The sequence below is a fragment of the Nycticebus coucang genome, chromosome 2, assembly GCF_027406575.1.
Source record: "Nycticebus coucang isolate mNycCou1 chromosome 2, mNycCou1.pri, whole genome shotgun sequence".
NCBI classification, from domain to species: domain Eukaryota; kingdom Metazoa; phylum Chordata; class Mammalia; order Primates; family Lorisidae; genus Nycticebus; species Nycticebus coucang.
The window spans coordinates 126,615,835-126,641,512 of NC_069781.1; the positions used below are offsets into that span (position 1 = coordinate 126,615,835).

General features: G+C 39.1%; 1 long non-coding RNA gene across 3 annotated transcripts; it reads right to left on the minus strand.

Moving 5' to 3' along the window:
* Window positions 1-1,021: 1,021 nt before the first annotated feature.
* On the minus strand, window positions 1,022-25,192 carry LOC128579718 (uncharacterized). 3 transcript variants are annotated; one of them, XR_008378252.1, is made up of 4 exons: window positions 23,315-25,192; window positions 22,948-23,002; window positions 19,505-21,920; window positions 1,022-1,266 (listed from the first exon to the last, which is right to left on the minus strand). It is a non-coding gene; the product is annotated as an uncharacterized LOC128579718 (long non-coding RNA). The 3 variants fall into 3 exon arrangements; XR_008378251.1 differs by having other exon boundaries at window positions 19,505-23,002; XR_008378250.1 differs by having other exon boundaries at window positions 19,505-20,888; window positions 21,159-25,192.
* Window positions 25,193-25,678: the final 486 nt, after the last annotated feature.

The following is a 25,678-nucleotide window of genomic DNA, read 5'->3' on the forward strand; positions in this document are numbered from 1 at the left end:
CTGAGAAACTTCTCCTGATGGCTTCTTATGAATACTGGAGGCTGGAAAAGAAATCAAGTTGCTTTAGATTTGCAGCAAGGATTTGTATTAAGTTGCTTCAATGTGCAGTAGAGATGCTGGGGGCACTTTGCAAATATTGTCACCATTGACCTGCAAAGGTTGTACATCTAAACCTTTGCACACTGCTTTCATGTCAACAAATGAGCTGTTTTCAATCCCTTTCCCACATTTTTTTCTGTTTTGCCAGGTTCCAAGCTGAGACTGTCAACATTACTCTAACTTGTGATCTTGCACAGCCATCAGTTTAAAACAATTTCCATGCACATTTATTCAGGCTGAAGCACAAGCAGGAGGTCCTGAGGTGGCAGGAGGTTCTTGCATTACTCTAATCCAGTTACCACCGAGTTAAAATGCTTTCATTACAGTTTCAAACCCCTGGGAGAAAGTAAGCATGACTAGCTGAGGTCTGCTTATTATGTTTTAAACCAAGATTGACTTCAGGAAGTAGTAGCAAGACTGAGCAAGTACATTTTTACCGACTTCCCTTCTTCCATCTTTCTGGGTTCACAACGTTTACTTCTTCTCTATCTGAACTTTCCTCAAGGTCTCATAGCCCATCTTTTGGAGATAGGGAGAGCAACAATATAAGCAATAATTATGAAATTAATTACTTATTTCTGCAAAGTCCTTAGGAAGCCTTATGTGTCTTGAGTGGCCATTAGCTTGCCCCCACCCCCCTACTCAACTATTTTGAAACTGTCTAAACCTGTCCACCTAAGCATTGGTGAATTATTAAAAATTAACGACTGCCTTAACTACGTCCTTAATCATTGCAGATGAATACTCTAAGTCAAATATTTAAGGTTCGATTTGATATAAAGCAACTTATTTATTCAATTAATATTTATGAAACAGCTACTTAAATGCAAGCACTGTGCTCCAGGTGTTTGCTTGGAGGAGGAAAGGTGGCCATGATGCCAGCCTTTTCTAGGTTTACAATTTTATGGGGGACGCTGGACAAGTAAGCCATTTCAATAATTTAAGATGTACACGTGCCATAATAGGAGAAAGACAGACGTGTGGAAGAAGAGTCTCAATAGTACTTGTAGAGATCCATCTCCGAGGCAAGGCAAGGATTCCGGAAGGAAATGATGCCTCTGCTTAAGCGAAAGGGTTGCAGTGTTTACAATGTGTTTCAGAGGAAGAACAGAGCATCTCTGGGCAGCCTGGGCAGCTATGCGTGATGGGGAAAGGGCAGGAAGAATTCTGAAAGATATGAAGAAAGGAAGATAGAGTAAGTGTTTCCGAGTTCCAATGGATCTACCTGTAACCTCATTTATACAGTATCGCTGAGGATAAGTCAGTGTTCTGAGTGAAGCTTAAACCATTTGAGTGTCCTATCTTCACTTTTGTTTTGGTCATTGAGACGTCTTTTTTAAAGGCATCACCTCATTCCTTCCCTTGCCTTTGCAAACAGTTTACCCCAGTAATTTTTTTCATACTTCATGTCTCCTTCAGAAACATGAGAAATAATAATGCAAGTGACTTATCTTTCTTTCTAGTTTGTAAAACCATTGATATTTGGCATCATTTTATGCTTTATAGACTAGGAGAGCAAATTATGTGCTGAATATAATATGTGGAATGGATTTGTGCTTGAGTGAATGCACAAATCAATAAGCGAATTTTAAAGTAACAAAAAAATTAATCTTTACTGATCTGACAACAGCTTTAGCTAGAGGAACATGCACATAGATTTATATGTTGGCATTTCTTTAGCATTTGGCTTAATTATTTCATATTTAATAAAGTATTCTAAATCATCACTCATTTAAAAATGCAAATAAGTTGGAAACTAATAAAAAGTTGCAAGTTTGAAAAATTTCATACGAAATTCACAAAGAACTAATCCAGCATCTGAATTATTACAATGTAATATACAGTAAAAATGTAAACATCACTTTGTTAATTTCTTTAAAAAATTTACATCCTTCGTTTGGTAGAAACTAAAGGAAAACTGAAATTGGTTTTCTCCTTATTGTGTAGTTTATTTCTACAATAGTAAAATTGAGTCTGCATGACACTAAGTATAAATGTCTCTGAGAAAGCCATAATTAGAGTCTAAGGTTAAAGTAGGATTTGTTTCAGCTCAAAATTGTATCTCAGAAGGTTGAAAGTAATTGGTGGAGGGAGAGCTCTTTATGTGTCTTGTGAAGTGACTGATGGGTGGGTTATAAGAAAATCCAAGTTACTCGAACATCAGCAGATGATAAACCAACCAAACAGGGGAAATGATCTGTACATTTTCACTACTTTAAGTTGTAATAACAATCCCAACACATTTCAAAATTTCCTTTTCATGTAGTTTGAATGACATAGCTATAAAACTGTTGGCATGGAGATATACATGTAAGAATTACTGATTGCATATGAATTGCCTGCTAAGTGCAAAGCAATGATACACGTCCCAAAGATGCTTCTTTCAATAGAACAGATACAAATTTCAGCCCTGATGGAGTTCACACTCTATGGAGTAGCAACAGACATCAAACAAATAAATGATCAAAATCTGTAGCACATTAGATGGGGATACGTGCTATGAAGAAAAACAAAGCTGCAGCGTATAATAATTTAATAATTTCTTTTTTTTTTTTAATTTTTTTATTAAATCATAACTGTATACATTGAAATGATTATGGGGCATTATACACTCACTTCATAAACCATTTGACACATTTTTATCACAGTGGTTAACATAGCCTTTCCGGCGTTATCTCAGTTACTGTGCCAAAACATTTACATTCTACATTTACCAAGTTTCACAAATACCCCTGTAATATGCACCACAGGTGTGATCCCACCGATTCCACTCCCTCTACCCACCCACCCCCTTTCCCACTTCCCCCTATTGTTAAGTTGTAGCTGGGTTATAGCTTTCATGTGAGAGTCCCAAATTAGTTTCATAGTAGGGCTGTGTACATTGGGTATTTTTTCTTCCATTCTTGGGATACTTTACTAAGAAGAATATGTTCCAGCTCCATCCATGTAAACATGAAAGAGGTAAAGTCTCCATCTTTCTTTAAGGCTGCATAGTATTCCATGGTATACATATACCACAATTTATTAATCCATTCGTGGATCGATGGGCACTTGGGCTTTTTCCATGACTTAGCTATTATGAATTGGGCTGCAATAAACATTCTGGTACAAATATCTTTGTTATGTTGTGATTTTTGGTCTTCTGGGTATATGCCCAGCAGAGGAATTGCAGGATTGAACGGCAGATCTATTTTTAGATCTCTGAGTGTTCTCCATATATCTTTCCAAAAGGAATGTATTAATTTGCATTCCCACCAGCAGTGCAGAAGTGTTCCCTTTTCTCCGCATCCACGCCAACATCTCTGGTCTTGAGATTTTGTGATATAGGCTAGTCTCATTGGAGTTAGATGATATCTCAAAGTAGTTTTGATTTGCATTTCTCTGATGATTAAAGATGATGAGCATTTTTTCATATGTCTGAAGGCCGTGCGCCTGTCTTCTTCAGAGAAGTTTCTCTTCAAATCCCTTGCCCAGCCTGCGATGGGATCCCTTGTTTTTTTCTTGCTGATGCGTTTGAGTTCTCTGTGGATTCTGGTTATTAAACCTTTGTCAGAGTTATACCCTGCAAATATCTTCTCCCATTCTGAGGGCTGTCTGCTTGCTCTGCTTACTGTGTTCTTAGCTGTGCAGAAGCTTTTTAGTTTGATCAAGTCCCAGTAGTGTATTTTTGAAGCTGCTTCAATTGCCCGGGGGGTTCTCCTCATGAAATACTCACCCAGACCAATTTCTTCAAGGGTTTTCCCTGCATTCTCCTCTAGTATTTTTATAGTTTCATGTCTTAAGTTTAAATCTTTAATCCAATGAGAGTCTATCTTAGTTAATGGTGAAAGGTGTGGGTCCAATTTCAGTCTTCTGCAGGTTGCCAGCCAGTTCACCCAGCACCATTTGTTAAATAGGGAATCTTTTCCCCACTGAATGTTTTTAATTGGCTTGTCAAAAATCAAATAGCGGTAAGTAGCTGGATTCATCTCTTGGTTCTCTATTCTATTCCAGATATCTACTTCTCTGTTTTTGTGCCAATACCATGCTGTTTTGATCACTATCGATTTGTAGTAAAGTCTGAGGTCTGGTAGTGTGATTCCTCCTGTTTTGTTTTTATTTCTGAGTAATGTCTTGGCTATTCGAGGTTTTTTCTGATTCCATATAAAACGAAGTAATGTTTTTTCAAGATCTTTAAAATATGACAGTGGAGCTTTAATAGGGAGTGCGTTGAAATTATATATTGCTTTGGGTAGTATGGACATTTTGATAATGTTGATTCTTCCTAGCCATGAGCATGGTATGTTTTTCCATTTGTTAACATTTTCAGCTATTTCTTTTCTTAGAGTTTCATAGTTCTCTTTATAGAGATCTTTCACGTCTTTTGTTAGGTAAATTCCCAAATATTTCATCTTCTTTGGCACTACTGTGAATGGGATAGAGTCCTTAACTGCTTTTTCAATTTGACTGTTGTTGGTGTATATAAAGGCTACCGATTTATGAATGTTGATTTTGTAACCTGAGACGCTGCTGTATTCCTTGATCACTTCTAGGAGTTTTGTAGTAGAGTCCCTAGTGTTTTCCAGATACACAATCATATCATCTGCGAAGAGCGAGAGTTTGATCTCTTCTGACCCTATATGGATACCCTTGATCGCCTTTTCTTCCCTAATTGCGGTGGCTAAAACTTCCATTACAATGTTGAAAAGCAATGGAGACAATGGGCAGCCTTGTCTGGTTCCTGATCTGAGTGGAAATGATTCCAATTTAACTCCATTCAATATGATATTGGCTGTGGGTTTGCTGTAGATAGCCTCTATCAGTTTAAGAAAAGTCCCTTCTAGACCAATTTTCTTGAGTGTTCTGATCATGAAGGGATGCTGGATATTATCAAAAGCTTTTTCTGCATCAATTGAGAGAATCATATGGTCTTTGTTTTTTAATTTGTTTATGTGCTGAATTACATTTATAGATTTACGTATATTGAACCAGCCTTGAGACCCTGGGATAAAACCAACTTGGTCATGATGTATAATTTCTTTGATGTGTTGCTGGATTCTGTTTGTTAGGATCTTGTTGAATATTTTTGCATCTATATTCATTAGTGATATTGGTCTATAATTTTCTTTTCTTGTTGGGTCTTTTCCTGGTTTGGGGACCAGGGTGATATTTGCTTCATAGAACGTGTTGGGTAGTCTTCCTTCTTTTTCTACATTTTGGAACAGGTTGAGTAATATAGGTACTAGTTCCTCTTTAAAGGTTTGGTAGAATTCTGACGTGAAACCATCTGGTCCCGGGCTTTTCTTTTTAGGGAGGTTTTGTATAGTTGATGCTATTTCTGAACTTGATATGGGTCTGTTCAACATTTCCACTTGATTCTGGTTAAGTCTTGGAAGGTGGCGTGCTTCCAAGTATCGGTCTATTTCCTTCAGATTTTCATATTTCTGAGAATAAAGTTTCTTGTAATATTCATTAAGGATTTTTTGGATTTCTGATGAGTCTGTGGTTATTTCGTCTTTGTTGTTTCTGATTGATGATATTAGAGATTTTACTCTTTTTTTCCTGATTAGGTTGGCCAGAGGTTTATCTATTTTATTCACCTTTTCAAAAAACCAGCTTTTTGATTTATTGATCTGTTGTATTATTCTTTTGTTTTCAATTTCATTTAATTCTGCTCTAATTTTGGTTATTTCTTTTCTTCTACTGGGTTTAGGGTTGGAATGTTCTTCCTTTTCCAGTTGCGTGAGATGTCCCATTAAGTTGTTAACTTCCTCTCTTTCCGTTCTCTTGAGGAAGGCTTGCAGTGCTATAAATTTCCCTCTTAGAACTGCCTTTGCAGTGTCCCAGAGGTACTGATAGCTTGTGTCTTCATTGTCATTTTGTTCCAAAAAATTGGCGATTTCTTTCTTAATCTCATCTCTGACCCAGCTATCATTCAGCCTAAGGTTATTTAACTTCCATGTTTTTGTATGGGTATGCAGATTCCTGTTGTTACTCAATTCAAGTTTTATTCCATGATGGTCCGAGAAGATGCATGGAATAATTTCTATTCCTTTAAATTTACTGAGGTTAGACTTGTGACCTAAAATGTGATCAATTTTGGAGTAAGTTCCGTGGGCTGATAAGAAGTATGTGTATTCAGTTTTGTTGGGATGAAATGTTCTGTAGATGTCTGCTAAATCTAAATATTGGATGGTTAGGTTTAAATCTAAGATTTCTTTGCTCAGCTTCTTTCTGGAGGATCGATCCAACACTGCCAAGGGAGTGTTGAAATCTCCAACAATTATGGAGCTGGAGGAAATCAAGTTACTCATGTCTGTTAGAGTTTCTCTTATAAATTGAGGTGCATTCTGGTTGGGTGCATAGATATTAATAATTGAGATCTCATCATATTGAGTATTACCCTTAACAAATATGAAGTGACCATTCTTGTCCTTCCTTACTTTTGATGGTTTAAAGCCTACTGTATCTGCAAATAAAATTGCAACACCTGCTTTTTTCTGATTACCATTTGCCTGAAATATGGATGACCATCCTTTCACCCTGAGTCTGTATTTGTCTTTTAAGTTGAGATGTGACTCTTGTATGCAACAAATATCTGGCTTAAGTTTTTGTATCCAGTCAGCTAACCTATGCCTCTTTAGAGGACAGTTTAAGCCATTCACATTGATGGAGAGTATTGATAAGTCTGGTGGAATTTTGGGTATCGAGTTTTTCAAAGGTCCAGTGGACATTTTTAATCCTTTCGCCAGTGTGGAAGTTGGAGTTTGATCCGAAGTTTCTGAGTGAGTTTACTTTTGTGGTATAGGATTGGGTTGGTCATTGTGGAGGATAGGTCTGAGAACATCCTGAAGAGCTGGTTTACTTATGGCAAATTTTTTCAACATATGAATGTCATTGAAGTATTTAATTTCTCCATCATAGATGAAACTCAGTTTAGCTGGATACAAGATCCTGGGTTGAAAGTTTTTTTGCTTTAGGAGATTAAAAGTTGATGACCAGCCTCTTCTTGCTTGAAAAGTTTCAGCAGAGAGATCTGCAGTTATTCTAATATTCTTACCTTTGTACGTTATAGTTTTCTTTCGCCGGGCTGCTTTGAGAATCTTCTCTTTCATGTTAACTTTAGTGAAGCTAATTATGATATGTCTGGGAGATGGCTTATTGGGGTTGAATCGTGCTGGGGTTCTGAAGCTGTCTGCTATCTGAATTTCAGATTCTCTAGGCATGTCTGGAAAATTTTCTTTCATAATTTCATGTAGAAGGGCCTCTGTGCCCTTGGCTGCCACTTCATCAGTCTCCGAAATTCCTATAACCCTTATGTTATTTTTTTTCGAATTATCTGAGAGCTCTCTGAGTGAGTGATCCGTTTTTGCTCTCCATTTCTCTTCCTCTTTGAGAGATTGGGAGCGTTCGAAGACTTTATCTTCAATGTCAGAAATCCTTTCTTCTGCTTGCTCCATTCTGTTACTGAGGGATTCTACTGTATTTTTCATATCTTTGAGGGCTGTAAGTTCTTGTTTCAGTGTGTCTAAGTCTTTGGTGGTTTTGTCTTTAAATTCGTTAAATTCTTGAGACAGTTTTTGAATTTCTCCACGAATTCCTAATTCCATTTTATTAATCTTGTCTGCAAACCAAATTCTGAATTCGACTTCTGACATCTCAGCCAGTTGTTTATGAATGGGATCTTCAATCACATCTGCCGTATCTTTTCTTGGGGGGGTTGATCTATTCTGGTTACTCATGTTACCAGAGTTTTTCCGCTGATTCCGCCCCATGGTTTACTCCCTTTGGTTTTTCCCCTGGGGTTTTATCAAGGGCCCGTACAGTGTTGTGGCCTGAGAAACTGGGGCCCTGTCTGGTGTGGTGGAGCAAAGTGGTTCTGTCTTGTTTTCAGCTGGTTTCTGTTCGATCCTATTGCAACTTCTACTCTGGCTTGAAGTCTCAGCTGTGTGGAAAAATCAGCAATTAAGTCACCCCGCCTGCCCACCTCTGGCCCCAGTTGGAAAAGGAGAATCAAACCTTTCTACAATCGCACACCCAGGGCACCACCTGAAAAGTCCTCAGTCTATTAGCCCAGTTCAAAAGGTCCGAATCAACTGTCTCAATCGGCACTTGTCTCAGGTGGAAGGGTTCAAGAGGTCTCTGGGAACTGGATCACAGGGGCCTGGTGACTCCTCTGAGACAGCTCACCCCAGTGCAGCGTGGAGTCAGGAGGAGCCACCCCGCAAACAGAGCAGTCTGGGAAGGTTGACGTCTCCTTCCCCACTTTGCCCCTCCGTCGGACCCAGTCACTGGTATCTCTGCAGATGGCTAACCCAGTTGCCTGCAGTGAACAGACACTCCAGGGGTTTGCACCTGCCTGAATCGCAAGGAAGTCTGCCAGGCCCCCGCAGACTGCCGCTATCTAGCAGGAGGAGGTGGGGCCTGACATCTTTGAGTGTTTGATGCAGGTGATGGGAAGGAGGTGTTCACTCAGGCTTAGCCCCGTCCCTGATGGATGCTGCTAACAGAACAGAACAGAACAGACAACTTTGTGAGGTTCTGTCTCTGTTCCTGTCGTCGCCTACAGGAGACGGGCTGTTTTGAGTTCAAACGTCTTTGCTGCTGGAGAATTGCGTCTGAACACCTCTCTGGGTCGGCCCCGCCCTGGAGGCTTCCGGGTTTGTGAGCCGTGTCACCGGTGGCCTCCTCTGGTTGCCCCGGGAGACAATAATTTCAAATATGCCACAGTCTGAGGCATATTCATTGAAAAGGAGAGATAATGGGAAGTGAGGAAGAAAGCCATTTAGTTGTCCTGGTGATGATCATTCTAGTCAGAAGCTATGTCAAGTGCAAAGACCCTGGGGTAGGAACACATCATGAGCTGGAGGGGCAGAGAGAAGATGGCACGGCTGAGCTAGAGTGTGTGCTTGGCAGCGTAGTAAGGGATGGACTCAGAGAGGGGAGTGTAGACAGGGGTGGCAAATTGTATACAGCCATCAGAAGGACTTTCTCTATTACTGTGAACAAGATGGGAAGTCATGTGGATCAGACGTGATTACTGACATGACCTGATTTGTTTTTTTTTTGAGAACGCACTCTTGACTGCTGTTTTGAGAATTGTCTGTGGATTTGCAAGAGAGAGAATGGGGGCGCTGAGGAGAAGGGGTACTGCAATAATCAGGTGGGAGTTGGTGGTAGATGGGATCAGGGTAGTCACAGTCGAAGTCACAAAAATTGGTAAGTTCTGGGTAGATTTTGAAGGTAGAGAGGACAGGATTTGCTGATGGACTAGATTAGTGATATCAACAAAATTAAAGACACAGAAAACACTGAAATTTTGAGCTCAGGGCGGCACCTGTGGCTCAGTGAGTAGGGCGCTGGCCCCATATACTGAGGATGGTGGGTTCAAACCCAGCCCCGGCCAAACTGCAACCAAAAAATACACAGGCATTGTGTCAGGCACCTGTAGTCCCAGCTACTTGGGAGGCTGAGGCAAGAGAATCGCCTAAGCCCAAGAGCTGAAGGTTGCCGTAAGCTGTGATGCCAGAGCACTCTACCGAGAGTGATAAAATGAGATTCTGTCTCAAAAAAAAAAAAAAAATGAAATTTTGAGCTCAGCAACCAGTCAATGTGTCTATTTTTCTTGGGAAAAAGAAGGTGATGCATAAGAAACCAAACCACAGCATAAAAAGAACCAACAATCCCCTATATCGCTGGGCAAGAGAAATGAATAGAACCTTTTCTAAAGAAGACAGATGAATGATTAACAAGTATATGAAAAAATGCTCATGATCCCTAATTATCAGAGAAATGCAAATCAAAACCACCCTGAGATATCACCTAACCTCAGAGAGAATGACCCACAAAATCTCAAAGCTGCAGATGCTGATGGTTGTGGAGAGAAGGGAACACTTCTACACTGCTGGTGGGACTGCAAACCAATACAATCTTTTTGGAAAGAAGTATAAAGAATCCTCAAAGAACTCAAACTAGACCTCCCATTTGATCCTGCACTCCCATTACTGGGCATCTACTCAGAAGTCCTTTTATCATAAGGACATTTGCACTAGACCATTTATCTCGGCTTAATTTACAATCGCCAAAATATGGAAACAGCCTAAATGCCCACAAACCTAGGCATGGATTAACGAGCTGTGGTACATGTATATGATGGAATACTATTCAGCCATTAAAACAATGAAGACTTTCCATATTTGTATTAAACTGGATGGAAGTAGAACACATTATTCTTAGTAAAGCATCACAAGAATGGAGAAGCAAGGATTCTATGTACTCAATTCTGATATGGGGATAAGTGATGACCTAGTGCATGGTGTGGGGGAAGGGAGTGAAGGGAGAGGAAAGGAGGGAGTGGGGGGTCACGGAGTATGACACACCTCTTGGGGACAGGACATGATTACAAGAGAGACTTTACCTAACAAATGCAATCAGTGTAACCTGGTTCTTTGTACCCTCAAAGACCCCCAACAATAAGAAAAGAAAGAAAGAAACCAAACCACAATAAAAGAAAATTTTTATTTTCTCTTCTTGAAAAGTGAAGCAAGAAATAAAATAAAAGGGAAGTTCTGGGCTTTAGGCTTTGGAGCTGTTTTATTTATCTCTTTTTTTTTTTTTTTTTAGTGATACATATTAGATGTAGACATTTGGGGAGTACATCCAATAATTTAATACAATCATATAATCTGGCCAAAGTGACTGGGATATCTGTCATCTTAAATGTTTACCTTTTTTCTTTACAGTATTCTCTTCCAGCTATTTTGGAATGTTTGGAAACTGAACTTTTCCTCATATTCAGTGGCCTGCATGACCATGGAAGTTATTTTACAGTGTTCAATTTTCTTTTCCTTAACTGTGGTGATAATAAAAATACTAGGAAATCCATGTAGAGTGACCATCACTCAGCATAGATCAGAAAAACAAACTGATTTTATGTGAAACCAGAAAAAATTAACCATTTTGACAGTGATGAAATTTCCCATAAACCAGGAAGAAATGACCCTAGTATTAACACATAACTTTGTTTTCCATAGTAGAATTTTTAGTTCAACACTAGTCAAGCATTTAAAATGGAGAGGTGCTGATGGAATATAAAATAAACAGCATGGTCCTTCTTTTGAAGGAACTTACAGATGAGTTCAGGAGACACACGGGTACATTCATAATGTGGGGATTGATGAAAATTGAAAGGAAATAGTGAATGTGACAATGAGAATGGAACCAGAAACTGGCAAAAGTTTCTAAGTGGAATAAAAGGTTTAGACTATAATGATGATATTCTCCGAAACAAAAGTCAATACACACACTCTGAGAAAAGGAGTCATGGAGGAAAAAGCAGGGTCACATATTTGAGATTTGAACTCTCCTTCAACATTCATAATTGTAATAGGTATTACATCGTAGTCATTATTACATAAACCACTATGAAAATATCTGCCTTCTGATACCCATACAGCTGAACATACATCCATATTCAGGCCAAGTTTTCTCTAACAGAAACCCAAAAATATACTTGGCTGAGCTTTGAATTTGGAGAGCTTATCTGCACTAAAATCCAAACCTTCAGGTTTGTCCCTGTGCCATTATTAATGGATGTTTAACACCCTGCTAAGCTGCTCTACCACTCAGCTGTTTTCTTAAAGTTGGTTGAATAACTGGTATTCTTCCTGCTCACAAAGTCTTTGTTAATGTGCGTATTGCAAAATCATCCTAAGTAAACAGTCTGTGTCATCTGTATTGAAGGGAAGTTATGTATGGATTAGTGTATAATAGCATGGGTTAGGGAGAAAAATGAGTCACCAAAGTAGCTGGTTCAAAGGAATAAATAGCTAAATCATTATCTTGATGCCTGACTTAGGAAGCTTTAGATCTCAAAGGCCTAATGTCTAAAATATAAAGACTATTGTGTAAACCCTAAGTCCCAGTATGGACAGTAGTTTGGTAGTTTTTGATGGAAGACTGTGGACTGTGCCTATGCTTAAAAAAACACAAGATTTAGGAAGAAAAAAATCGCAAGCAGCTAGGATAATATTCAGCAAATTTCTTGTTACCTAAGGGTAGAAATCAAAATTTCTTTCCCATGAAAGAAATATGATCGGTAGGAATAAATCGTTTTGCATGCCAAGTACAGATATGCATGTAGCCATCTTCCTAGAAAGGGTTTTACCCATTTGTCGTATCCATTTTATGTACCTAGGGCAGGGGACACATAGACAAGATGTATCTATTATCAATGACATCGTAGTCTAGAGAAGATATGGCAAATAGACGTTACAGATGTATCAATACCTACATACAGAGAAGAGCCACATGCACGTGGCACTATTTTGAGAGGTATCCTGGATACTTGTGGTATCCACTCTACTCATCAAGAGACCTGTGATCAACTAGTCCTGCCTGGCAGGGGTGCTCAGCAGAGACCTGTGATTAACTAGTCCTGCCTGGCAGGGGTGCTGTCATGGAAGTGATGACCCAAGTGCCAGGTATTTGATGGGAGGAGGATGATAGACACGTAAACAAAGGTGTACTATAAATGCTAACATAGCAATGTGCAGGAAATGCAGTGGGGACACACCTCAGGTGAGGTGGGTAGAGGAAGGCTTGTAAGGGGAGAGGAGGCTCCCTCTGCGTCTCTAAGGGCCATCAGGTTTACACCAGATAGTTGATGAGGCAGAATCCACTCCTGCGGAACCCCAGAATTAGACACATGGAGAGAAAGGTGGGAAGGGGCACACAGTGTTAACCGCTCACAGGCAGTTTGGTATTTCTAGAGGATAGAATATAAACAAAAGTCCCCATGGCCAGTCTATCCCCAATTCCCATGAATTTTAATTCTTAAATATTTCTCATAAATGACCCTATGTGTTAGTTTAAGAGATAATTAGAATTTTTAAAAGGCTTGAAATGGAAAAGGTAGACTTCTTAACTCTTGCCCAAGTTTTTGTCTTTCTTTCTTCCTCCCCAACCTGTTTTGACATCAAGACTACCTTGTTTTGTCAACCTTGCTGGAGACAGATAAGGATGTCAGGTATGCGGCTTAGTATTCATTAAGTCTCAGGCTGTCTTGACATCTGCCAATAGCTAAAACACTTTATTTTTCAGGAAGAATTATCTACTCATTTACATTTCCTGCTATTCAAGTTTAGTGACAAAATCAAAAAATAACCACTATCACCAATGACAAAACTGCATTGTAGGAAATAGTGAATGCATTCTTTAGAAAGCCAACTGCATTCTATGTGACTTTAATTTTTACTTTTAATTTATTTAAAATTACTTCTGTAAAAAAGTATTAAACTAATTTAATCAAGTCCAGATATAATTTTGTTTTCTTACAAACTCTGAAAAATTAAAAATCTTGTAGCCAAAAAAGGGATAATAAATTTAGGGTAGGACTCCATAGATATTTCAATAACTTACTTTGACTTAGAAAAACCACTTAGCAGGCTCGGTGACTATAGCTCAATGTTTAGAGCACTGGCCAAATACACCAAAGCTAATGGGTTTGAACTTGGCCTGGGCCTGCTAACAACAATGACAACTGTAACAAAAAAATAGGCATTGTGGTGAGTGCCTATAGTCCCAGCTACTTGGAAGGCTGAGGCAAGAGAATCACTTAAACCCAAGAAGTTGAGGTTGCTGTGAGCTGTGACACCACAGCACTCTACTGAGGGTGACATAGCGAGACTGTGTCTCAAAAAAAAAGTTTCTTAGCTAACCTAAGTACTAGTAATAACCTCATGGTTTGGGAAAATCTCTTTAAAATATGAAAAAAAAAGTTGAGATTTAATTGACAAATGCTATTTAATATAGCTGCAACTGATAATTTTATAAATATACCACCAAATTACATAAGTAATATTTAGTTACGTGTATTTTCTACCTTAAAATTAACTGCAACACTAGACATTTTTTTTCCCTTGAGACCACAATGTTTTCTTAGGTGGGCTCAAAACTAACATAGTTAAATACAACTCACATGGCAGTTAAAGTGTTAATAGAATATATAATTAATTAACCTTCAGTATAAATTATATAATTATTTCTAAAAATAAATTATTTTTTCAAATTTTTAAAAATTCTAAGATTTCTAACTTTTGGAATCACACTTTTAAAAGAAATAATGGTAGAGTATTCTTTTGAGGCAGTATTTAAAACTACAGATAATTATTGAAAGTTGGAATAGTCATATTTCAACCCAGTTGGCTATCAGATGATATTCAAATTGAAATTTTTAAATGAAGTCATTCAAAAACTAGACAAATAGATGTTCATATACCTAGTCAAAGACTTCTTTCATCTGGTGATGCTCTGAAAAGCAATGACTACATAATAAGGGTGAACTTCTGTCCCAAAACCAAACTACTGGAGGGTGAATTTCACACACATAAACACATAAACCAAACGTCCAGAACATACTTAGGCAGCAAAGAAAAAGAGGTTAAAATTCCAGAGGCAAGGAAGCCCAGAGAAACTAGCCTCCTATCTGACATAACTTTTCTCCTCTGGCAATTTCTGATTCCCAAGAAAGTGACAACTTAGAGGCTGAGAACCTGAGAAGCTAAGCAAAACTGTCCACAGTCCTTAGTAACTGGAGCAACATTACTGGAGTGTAGAGACCATCAGGTACAGGGGCCCCGATTAACAAATGGGGTTCTCAATTAAGACCTCAAAAAAATATAAACCATATTATTAGAGGGGAAATGAAAATAAGCTATTTTTTACAAAGACTTAAGGCAGGGGTCCTCAAACTGCGGCCCGCGGGCCACATGCGGCGGGGTGATTGTATTTGTTCTCATTTTGTTTTTTTTACTTTAAAATAAGATATGTGCAGTGTGCATAGGAATTTGTTCATAGATTTTTTTTAAACTATAGTCCGGCCCTCCAATGGTCTGAGGGACAGTAAACTGGCCCCCTGTTTAAAAAGTTTGAAGACGCCTGGTCCAACCTGTAGAACTGATGATTGGATTAAACGAAAGTAATATTCCATTTCCCAAACTGCTTACTAAACCAAAAGAAAGATGAGAACACTTCACAGAAAGAAGATGACACCTTCCAAAGCTTCAGATTGTTTCTAAATTTTTTATACACGATGTTAAGCAGTCAATTAAAAAAATGTATTAGGTGCACGAAGAGAGAAGAACTTACCAAAACCCAACAAGGGGGAAAAAAAAAAGAAAGAAAAACCAGACCCTAGGAGATTCAGATAATGAAACTATGAGTCATGAATATTAAAAATAACTATTTGTAACTATTAATACATTCAATATTAATAATGGTCAAGTTATTAGGTAAAAAAGCTAAATGAAAATCAGATGAAAAAAGAATCAGCATAAATTCTATAAGCACAGGAAAAAACAACTAGAATTAAGAAGCCAAATGATCAATTTATCAACAAATTGAATACAGCTGCAAAGAAGATCAGTGAACAAGATTAGAAGGAAATATTCAGATATTTTTAAAATAATTCAGATCACAAAATTCAGAGCACAAAGAAAGAAATAGAATAAAAAATACAAAACCAAAAAGAAAAATATTGTGAGAAAGATTTGGAGTACAATAAATATGTTTAACACATGTGTGATTGAAGTGTCAGAATGAGATGCAGGACAGGGGCAGAGGCCATCACTGAAGAGACAAAGCCCAAGAATTTTTCATAGGTGATTAAATAAATCAAACCAAGATACTTGGGTATGTCAGATCAAAATTTTTACAAAATTCAGAGCAAATAAATAATCTTAAGAGAAAGGACACTTTTTTTTTTTTTTTGAGACAGAGTCTCACTATGTCACCCGGGTGACATAGCATCACAGCTCACGGTCACCTCAAATGCTTGGGCTTAAGCGATTCTCTTGCCTCAGCCACCCAAGTAGAGGATGTACATTTTTAAAGAAGCAACAAAAATACTGAGAACAGACTTCTCCACAGAAACAATGATATCTACAAAGCAATGGAAGCAAGCTTCCAAATGCCTGTAACATAAAATTTGACACCCGGTGAACTATACTTTCCCGCTGAAAATGAAATAAAGAAAGTCTCAAACAAAACCAGGAAACTCATTGCCAGCCTGTCTGCTCTAAAGGAAGTATAAAAGGAAGTTCTTCAGACAGAAGAAAAATGAGCCCAGATAGGAGCACTGAAATACAGGGGAAAAGGCAGAGACTCAATAAGAATAGTATGTGGGCAAACAGAAATGATTATGAGCTATATAAAATAATTATAACAATGTCTTATTGGATTTAAAATACAGACCTAATTTAAATACATGTCACCTATTACACAAATAGTATGTTCATTAAGTTGAAGTAATCTAAGTTTCTTTCTTTTTATTTTTTTTATTTATTTACTTTTTTTGTAGAGACAGAGTCTCACTTTATTGCCCTCGGTAGAGTGCCGTGGCATCACACAGCTCACGCAACCTCCAACTCCTGGGCTTAGGTGATTCTCCTGCCTCAGCCTCCCAAGTAGCTGGGATTACAGGCGCCCACCACAACGCCCGGCTATTTTTTTTGTTGCAGTTTGGCTGGGGCTGGGTTTGAACCCGCCACCCTCGGCATATGGGGCCGGCGCCCTGCTCACTGAGCCACAGGCGCCACCCATCTAAGTTTCTTGAATGGTCCAAAAGTTGTTAAAAGTATTACTTTTATTAAGAACGTATGTTGACATGTCTAGATAACCACAAAAAAGATAAATGATATATAACATATTTCTTACCAGAAAGAACATGGAATTATTAAAAAACAACATAAAAGAAGGCAAAAATAGAGGAAAAAGAGAAAAACTGAAGAGACAGGAAACGAATATGAAAAATATACAGGCTTGATGCCTGTTGCTCAGAGGCTAGGGCGCCAGCCACTTACACTGGATCTGGCGGGTTCGAATCCAGCCCTGGCCTGCCAAATGACAATGACTCTACAACAAGAAAATAGCCGGGCCTTGTGGCAGGCGCCTGTAGTCCCAGCTACTTGGGAGGCCAAGGCAAGAGAATCCCTTAAGCCCAAAAGTTTGAGGTTGCTGTGAACTGTGATGCCATAGCACTCTACCCAGAGCCACAACTTGAGACTCTGTCTCAAAGAAAAAAAAAAGAAAGAAAGAGAGAAAGAAAGAAAAAGAAAAATATATAGCAAAGCATAATAGGTACACTATTGTAAGTATAATAAATGTTAAAATAAAAGATGTTTATAAAACTATATAAAAGGAAAATTTATATATGCTATTTACCAAAAACACACATTAAATATAAGACTACATAAGAAGACAAAAGAAAATTTGATGTAACTCATGTTAGAGGAAGTAGATTATAAGGCATAAAATGCAACTAAAGATAAATAAGAATATTTTATGATGTCAAGATTGTAAATCTACCAAAATGATACAAAAATTAAAAATATATATGCACTAATACTGTGCCCCTCAGTATAGAACCCAAAAATAACAACACTAAGAGGAGAAATTAATTTTAACACCTCTCTCTCAAGTTCTAATAGGACAATATGACAAAAATTCAGCGAAGATATAGAAAATTTGATTGTGATTAGGCAATCTGACCTAATTGATATAGATAGAATTATATGTACAATGATTTCTTTTTCACCTTATTTCCAAGTGTATTTTGAACTTTTACTAAAATTACCCATATGGTAGGTAGGCTACAAAGAAAATTTTTAAAAATGTTGATGGCTTAAAATAATTCAGAGCACACCTCTGACTGTGGTAGGATTAAACTAGAAATCAATTTTGTGAAAATAGGTCAACAGTTGAAGCTCCCAACTTAAGTTTTAGTTTCTTTCCATTGGACAGCAAAACATAAAATCTTGCTAATAGTATTTTTTTTAAGTACACTGGATATAAATATTGGGGTTTTTTTTTTCCCTGCTAGAGTAACATTTTAAAGAAAGATTATTTATAAAATGGAAACAATTCAAGACAGGAAAAAGTTTCTGGTCATACCCGGCTTACACAGTGAGACGGACAACTCTTTCTAGCTTACACAGTTACTGGCCAGGAGAGGAAAGGACTGGACATTCCTTTTTCTGAAAATTTCTTCCCTCTCAGGTATGTTGGGGGCTTTTAGTTACAGAAAATGATTAGACAACAACTCATTTCTTTTTCTTCTCAAAATATAACACATCTGATCTGGTGAGAACAAGCAAGACAATACTAAATTACACCTGGACATGGAGCCTTTTGTGTTATTATTTTTGTTGTAGATATTTGGTTTTCCTTTTTGTAAAAAAAAAAAAATAGAAAGAAAGAAAAAAATTCCAACACTAAAGCTATTCGGTGCCTGTTACTCAGAGGCTAGGGCACCAGCCATATACACTGGAGCCGGTGGGTTCAAATCCAGCCCGGGCCTGCCAAACAACAATGACAACTATAACCATAAAATAGACAGGCATTGTGGCGGGTGCCTGTAGTCCCAGCTACTTGGGAGACTGAGGCAAGAGAATTGCTTAAGCCCAAGAGTTTGATGTTGCTGTGAGCTGTGACGTCATGGCACTCTGCCCAGGGCAACAGCTTGAGACTTTGTCTAAAAAAAAAAAAAGCTACATCAAAGAAAAACACTTTCATCCTTGGTGTGCATACCAACCTATCCAAAAAATTAATTCAAAACATTTTCTGAGGGCCAGACGTGGTGACTAGCCTGTAATACTAGCACTCTGGGAGGCCAAGACAGGTGGATTACTTAAGGTTGGAGTTTGAAACTAGCCTAAGCAAGAGCGAGATCCCATCTCTACCAAAAAGGGGGGAAAAAAAAAAACTAGCCAAGTGTGGTGGCACATGCCTGTAGTTCTAGCTACTTGGGAGGCTGAGGCAAAAGGACCTCTTGAGCCCAGGAGTTTGAGGTTGCTGTGAGCTATGAGCTATGACGCCACGACACTCTACCAAAGTCACAGACTGATACTATGTCTCAGAAAAAAAAAAAAAAAAACTCAAAACATTCTGAATTAGTATATAAACCATCAACTAAATTCAATCATGCATGTCTTTTAACTTAAAGTGCTAACAGTTAAAATATCATAACGGAGTGAAGGTACTGATAGGAAAGTGAAAAAGGCAGACTTTGCTGTTAATATTTTTGAACATTATATATACAGGAATGAGTCAAAGTTTATACTTGTGGAAATGTGATGATCTAACCCTGTGGCCATAATGTCTTTGGGATTCATGCTAACCCTTCAGAATTCGTTATTTTTAGGAGGCAAAGGCAGTGTCAACAGTTAGAGAAAGGACAGCTGCACACTACAATTTGTAAGTGCACCTTCAGAGTTGAGCGTTTTTACAGAGGGCAACTTTCCATTTGCCAAAGAAATAATATCCTGGAATATGAATAAAAAATAAATATCCTCAGATTAATGCTATATAAATACATTTGCTATAGGTTTCATTAAATATTCATGATACACACATGTACAGGTCAAATTACCTTTAAATATTAAATCTCTTTCCAGTGGTGGAGATTTTCAGATTTATGCAGCGTTTATAAGGAGCAGAGATGGACCCCAGGCGTTATCATTTGCTGGCAAATGCAGCTTCTGGTTTAACTGGGTCCCTAAGCTTCGAAGGACTTCACACTCAAAAATGTGAAATAGCCCCAGTGTCTTCTCTCTCTGTCCTACAAATCGCAATGGGATACACTAAAAACATAAGTATTTCACACACATTGTAAAGAAGAAATGGACTGTTGGTGCCTCCTGCATAATATGCCTGAGGCACATTGCACAAACCTCATTTAATGCAACCAGACCAGTGAAGTAAGAATTACTACTCTTCCACAAGATGCAAGTGATAAAGAAAGGGGTAGAGAGATAACACAAGTCCCTGGTGATCACAGGAAATGGCAGAATCTGGGTGGGGAACCTGGCTTAACAGGGCCCTGCAGTTAAGGCTGTCACTGGGAATGCCATGTGTCACACAGGCACTATGAATCCCAATGTTTACAAAGCTTCAACAAGTTAAACAAGTTAAGTATTGGATGAAGTCGGTTCACGCACTGAGGCAGGGAAACTCTGGATTCCATTGTAACAGATTTGGGTTGGTGGCATTCCATGTGGATGACTGTTGTGTTCAATCCCAAGGCCCACTCCCACTAGGCCTGCAATCGACACTTCTGAGGATTCTCTAACTAGGCTCTCTGTAGGGTTACAGAGCCACTTTGGAGAGTGTAGGAAAAGCATTCAGCATACAGGTTTAAACATGTTTCCTAGGATACCCTAGGACACATTTATCATCCAAACTGGGACACATTTTGAGTGTTAATAATAATTATGCTGGGATAATAGGTGACAACCAGGACTGTCCCGGGCAGAGAGAGACAAATGATCACTCTATGGATACCCCACTCCAGAACTGTACAACTTAATCCTCTATGCTGAAATATGTTTTAGAAACTTTATAATAAACTTGATAAAAAATAGGTGAATTGTTTGTGTGTTCTAAATAAGTTTTCTTGATAAATGTAAAAATGTTCTTAAAAAGCTACAATTTATAAGCCTGTTTTTACAATTTTTTATTTTTTGATATGCCAATCAGCTCAATGGAATTGGCAGTGGTCCTGAACTCTCTGAACCTCAGAGAGGCTCTGTCCACACCCCTAGACCTGATTCTCAGATTCTATTATTGCAGGTCATGCTGCAAGGACATTGTCACTTCAGCATCACCTCAAAAGCAAAATAAGTCAAACCAGCTCCCCTGAAATGGGTTTATCTTCCCTTCACTGCAGTAGGAACTTAGGTGACCCCTGTGGTTCCACCATCTTTGGGTCTAGTCCTGGCCCAAGGTAACCGGTGTGACACTTCACGACTCTTCAGCTGCAAGGAAATAAGAAGAGAGGAGAGATGTAAATGAGAGTCAGGGCCAGAATGGCGGTTTGGTGGCTCCCCCACAGGCCTCTGCTGCCTGTGATTTCTCACACTCCACAGGGCAGGGTGCACAAGCGGCAATGTCACAGAGCACTCCAGGAGCAGGGCGCCCAGCCAGGCACCTGAGCCTCTGCTGGCAGCGTGGAGAGACTCAGGGAAGTGGCTTCTGAGGAAGGGGAGGTGACAAGGATGCATGCTGGTTTCCCATCTGACACTTACCTGCAGCACCATCTGTAACACCTCCTTAGAGCCGGGAAGTCCCACAGCCTCTGGGGGAAATGGAAGCCTTACCCTGCAAACCCACACACTCCGAGTTGACAGATGCCTGTTCTGAGACAGCAGTGGCAACCCCGAGTCATTATTAATAAATCCCATCAGGCCAAAGACACCCTTCGAGAATCTTCCAGCAACCTAATTCCCAGAGCCGGCACCCTTCGGCCTGGCTGAATGAATCATTTCCCGCACAGGCTCGCTTAGCGATTCTTACGCACATGCGCACACCCCTCCCAGTGTGTGCTGGCGCATGCGCACACACCGGGCGCCGCCAGTACAACCTCAAATGTGATTTTCACAATATCGAAAGTCCCCTTCCTTCCATAAGGAGGCACAGACTGCACCCTTATGGAAGGAAAAACGTGAACAAATACTTATTCAAATTATAATGGTTGCTACAAAAAAGGGCAACTGGTGCTCTGAGATGAGAGATGACCCGGGCAGAGCAGCCGGGAGTCCACAAGCCCAGGAGACGATGCCAGGACTGAAGCCATCACTTCTCTGAGGACCCTGGTGGCTGCAGGGCAGACAGAGGTCCCTGCGGGTCCTGCGGGTCCTGCGGGCCCCTGATGCCCTTCTCCAGACCCTCTGGTCACCAAGTAGTGTCCCTTATCTTTGTAGTCTGTGGTGGTATCCATGGTGGGCGCCGGTTCTGACGGGGCCTTGTTGGTCCTCCCAGCCTTAGGTACCCAGGGGTCACCACCCAGGCTGCGACATGAAGAAGGAAGAAACTTATATTTGTTCAAGCCACTGTATGTTAAAATCTCTTTGTTCCTGCCACCTAGAAGTCTGCTTCTAATTAATACAGATGTTCTACACATATTTTTGTATTTCATCTTTTTTAATGGGGCAGTATTATTGCATGCTACGTGTAAGGAAACTGAAACGCCAAAGGTTAAGTTACTTTCTTAAATCATATAAATAATAACTAGAATAGTCAAAAATTTAAACACTTTCTTTTTGGACACACATTTTAGGCAAATGAAATTTTGGTAAAACAATTGAATATTTGGCCTTAACAATAAAAAATAAAGATTTTTTAATGATAGAAATATATATTTTTCCAATTATTACTAAGAGCCATTTTTGTTTCTGGAAAAAAAAAAAAAAAAAAACAGAGGAGAGTCACCTAGAAGCAATGACCATCAAGTTTCCTAACTGCCACAAAATTAAGAAATTATTTAGCAAGTAAAATACTGCTTGTCAAATAAGAGCAATATTTTATTATGCTTAGAGGGGTAATATTATGTTTAGAGGGGCTTGTAGCACATCTTGATATAATTGGTGTTGTCTTCAAATATGAGTTATTACCCATCAGAGCTGAGGATCATGGAAAATCACAATATCAATACCCTTGTCTGGCAAAAAATTGAATAAATATTTAAAAATTAGTCTATGACTAGGTTCTTGTCTTCTTGAAGACTAAATGATTTTCTTCTAAACTTTAACCTTCTTAAGCATAGGATCTCCATAAGATTAATCTTTTTATCTACAAAACTCATCACTTTGTCTTCAACTTAGAATAGATGCTTAAAATATGCTTATTCACTTACACAATATTCCAGTAATAGTTCCAGCCTATGAGAGTAAAAGCATTTGCTTGGTGCCTCCAAGTTTATAAATCAATTTTACAAAGGGTATTTTAGGTATCATAACTATTATTATTATATTTCATATAAGAAAGAGAAACTAGAAAGCTGTAAAGATGACAAAGCTGTTAAATTCCACGTCTTACTGAGTCCAAGTCATGTCTTTCCACACCAGATCCCACGATTCCATCGCAGACTTTGCTGAATGAATGGACACATCAATCAATCAGTCAATCAATGAGACCATCAGAAAATGAGCAGTAAGCTCATGTTGTACAACCAGCAGCTAATTGATGATCAGTGCCAAGGTTATTATTTATGTGTTCTTAATTATTTGTTTCAGACAAGAATGAGACAGATGAAAAACAAAAACATAAGTAAAATCCATAAATTCCATCAAGACTAATAAATGAGGATATGTTTCTAGCAAGATTAAAATTGTTGTCAAGGGGAATGTAAGCCTATTTGCACTCAAACAGGTTCAGAAGTGCTTACTTGATGAAAAGGACTCACCAAGAGCTGAAGAGTTTGGCATCACAGTCCCAAGTGGTTCCTTGTTGGCAGTGGACATTGTCATCGCAAGGCTGCATTTAACTTCAGAAGTACTGCATGCCATCTGGCTCCAAAGAGCAAATCTATTTTTATAATATCAAATTTACAATAAGGGAAAACGACACACATGCTCGGAGTTGGAGGAGCTTCCATTTTTAACACGACTGACTTTCACTGGTCTTCCTGGGGGCCTCACACTGGGTGGGCTCTTTTCCTCTGCTCCGGGCCTTATCTCTCTTAAGTTGTATGATTAGGAGCCCAAAGTCACTGAACAAACAGGGTAAGGTTCTCCATAACAGACCTTTTGTTCATATACATTTCACTGGCTTTCGTACGAGAAGTCAGAGAATGGCTATCATCTCCACACTAATAATATCCTTCAGTAAATGATAAAGTCAAGTCCAAAGTAAACGGAGAAGCTTTATCAGCATGTCAAAGCTATCCCCTTACAGCTCTGTACTTGCCAACTGTGCATCCTTTTCCTAGACAAAGACTTGATGCACATTAAAAGGCACTTACCAGAGTGGGTGTTTGTTTGCCAAAGGAGAGCAGGCTGCCCTCTGATTCCAGGCACCTCGGTTGTCACTCTCATCAGAGGAAGAGAGGTATACCTTACAGCCAGGCTCCTGCCTTGATGATCTCTTCAATCAAGGCAGGGGGAGAGTCAGAGCTTCCTGCCAAGTTATTCCTTCTCTTTCTCCTTGTTTGTATTAACTGATGGACTTCTCAGAGGGAAAGCATATTTCTTACAGTGAATAGAGACAACGCTATGGTCAACCAGTTACTCTTCCACCCTGGTGTCAGAGAAGATGAGTCAAAAGGGATTTGCACACCCAGTTAATTCTAACAGATGGCCCTTTCTCCTGTATTCCAAGAGAAGTTCAAAATCATTTCACATTTCTCTTCCAATTCCAAATTAGGCAAATTAGCACACTGGCCTTGATTGTCAGAAGGCAGATTTCACAAAATGGACACACGCGAAAAAGGCAAAAGATTTAGAAAGGCCCATATCTCACCTCATTTAAAATTCTCTGCTTCTGCCCACACTGTTGACAGACAAATGATACTTATCCATAAAGCCGTGGAAATAGTGGTCATTTTTTTCTCTCTTTTCTTTTCCTTTATTTCTGTGTATACATGATTTATCACCCTGTATCCAGGACAGGGTGCTCTATGCATGCATATACTTGTGTAATTTGTGCAAACGAATATGTGAATATATGGAATACATACATTGCAGATACGTCAAACACCAAACGGCCTACTGGTCTGTGTAGCCCAGGACAGGAACAATGGGAGTCTGCCTACATCGGGAAACAACAATATGTTGCAGGTTTTCTTGGCTTTGGGGTTTTTTTTTTCTTTGCAATTGTAGATGTACATTCCCCTGGGAGTGGATGGCTCAGGGAAGGTGTGATGGGATATGAAGCCTTTCGTCATAAAATCCCCATATAAAAATCCTGCCAAGATTGATGGGGACTGAAGTGTATGTAACACAGTGGCTGTGTTGGTTTCATTCCAAACACAGCATGCTTCTGAATGATCTGTCATTACCATCAGACCTGAAGGAAAGAAAAGGCATCAAAGAGAAACCTCTCATTGCCACCTATAGGCTGCAGATGGAAGGTCCAGGTGACAGCTGCAAAGCCGTTAGAAGCAGCAGAAAGAAATGTTCTGGGGGTCTCCAGTTTGTAGTCACATTTCCACAGCCTCAGTTTTCTCAAAAAATATTTCTCAGGCCCTCATTGGGCTAGAAGTTGTGCAGAACGCCAAGGTGAAGAAGAGCATAGTCTTCCACTTTGGGAGCACTTATGCTGAGGACCAGAGAATACAGCTGGGACCTAGGCCCTCGATACATGCTGGGGACAAAGAGGCCATCCAGGGGGAGGTGATATTTGAGCTCCGAAGGCCCAGGAGGCACTGTCTGGGTGAAGGAGAGCGATTGCATTTCCTGTCAAGAAAAATGTCATAAGCAAAAGGGTAACCAGGTGGAAAATATGCTATGTGTTCAAGAAAACACAGAAGTTCTACATGCCTCTGGAAATTTGTTTACACTACATACCAAGAGCGGGAGGAGGGCTGAAAAGGGGAGTCAGACTGTAAAAAGTAGAAAGTCAGACTTTGAAAGGCCCCAGGTGCCATGCTGTGGTAGTTGGAGTTTATTCTAGAATCAAGATCACTTCCTCTTCAGAAACCACAGTGTCACTTGGTCATGGGACTCTTGTTGACTCATTTGGACCACAAATGAATTAGCAATCTGACCATCAAAGTGACAAACAAAATGTTAAGAGAGGCAACAGTGATGAAAAGGAAGATATGCAATCA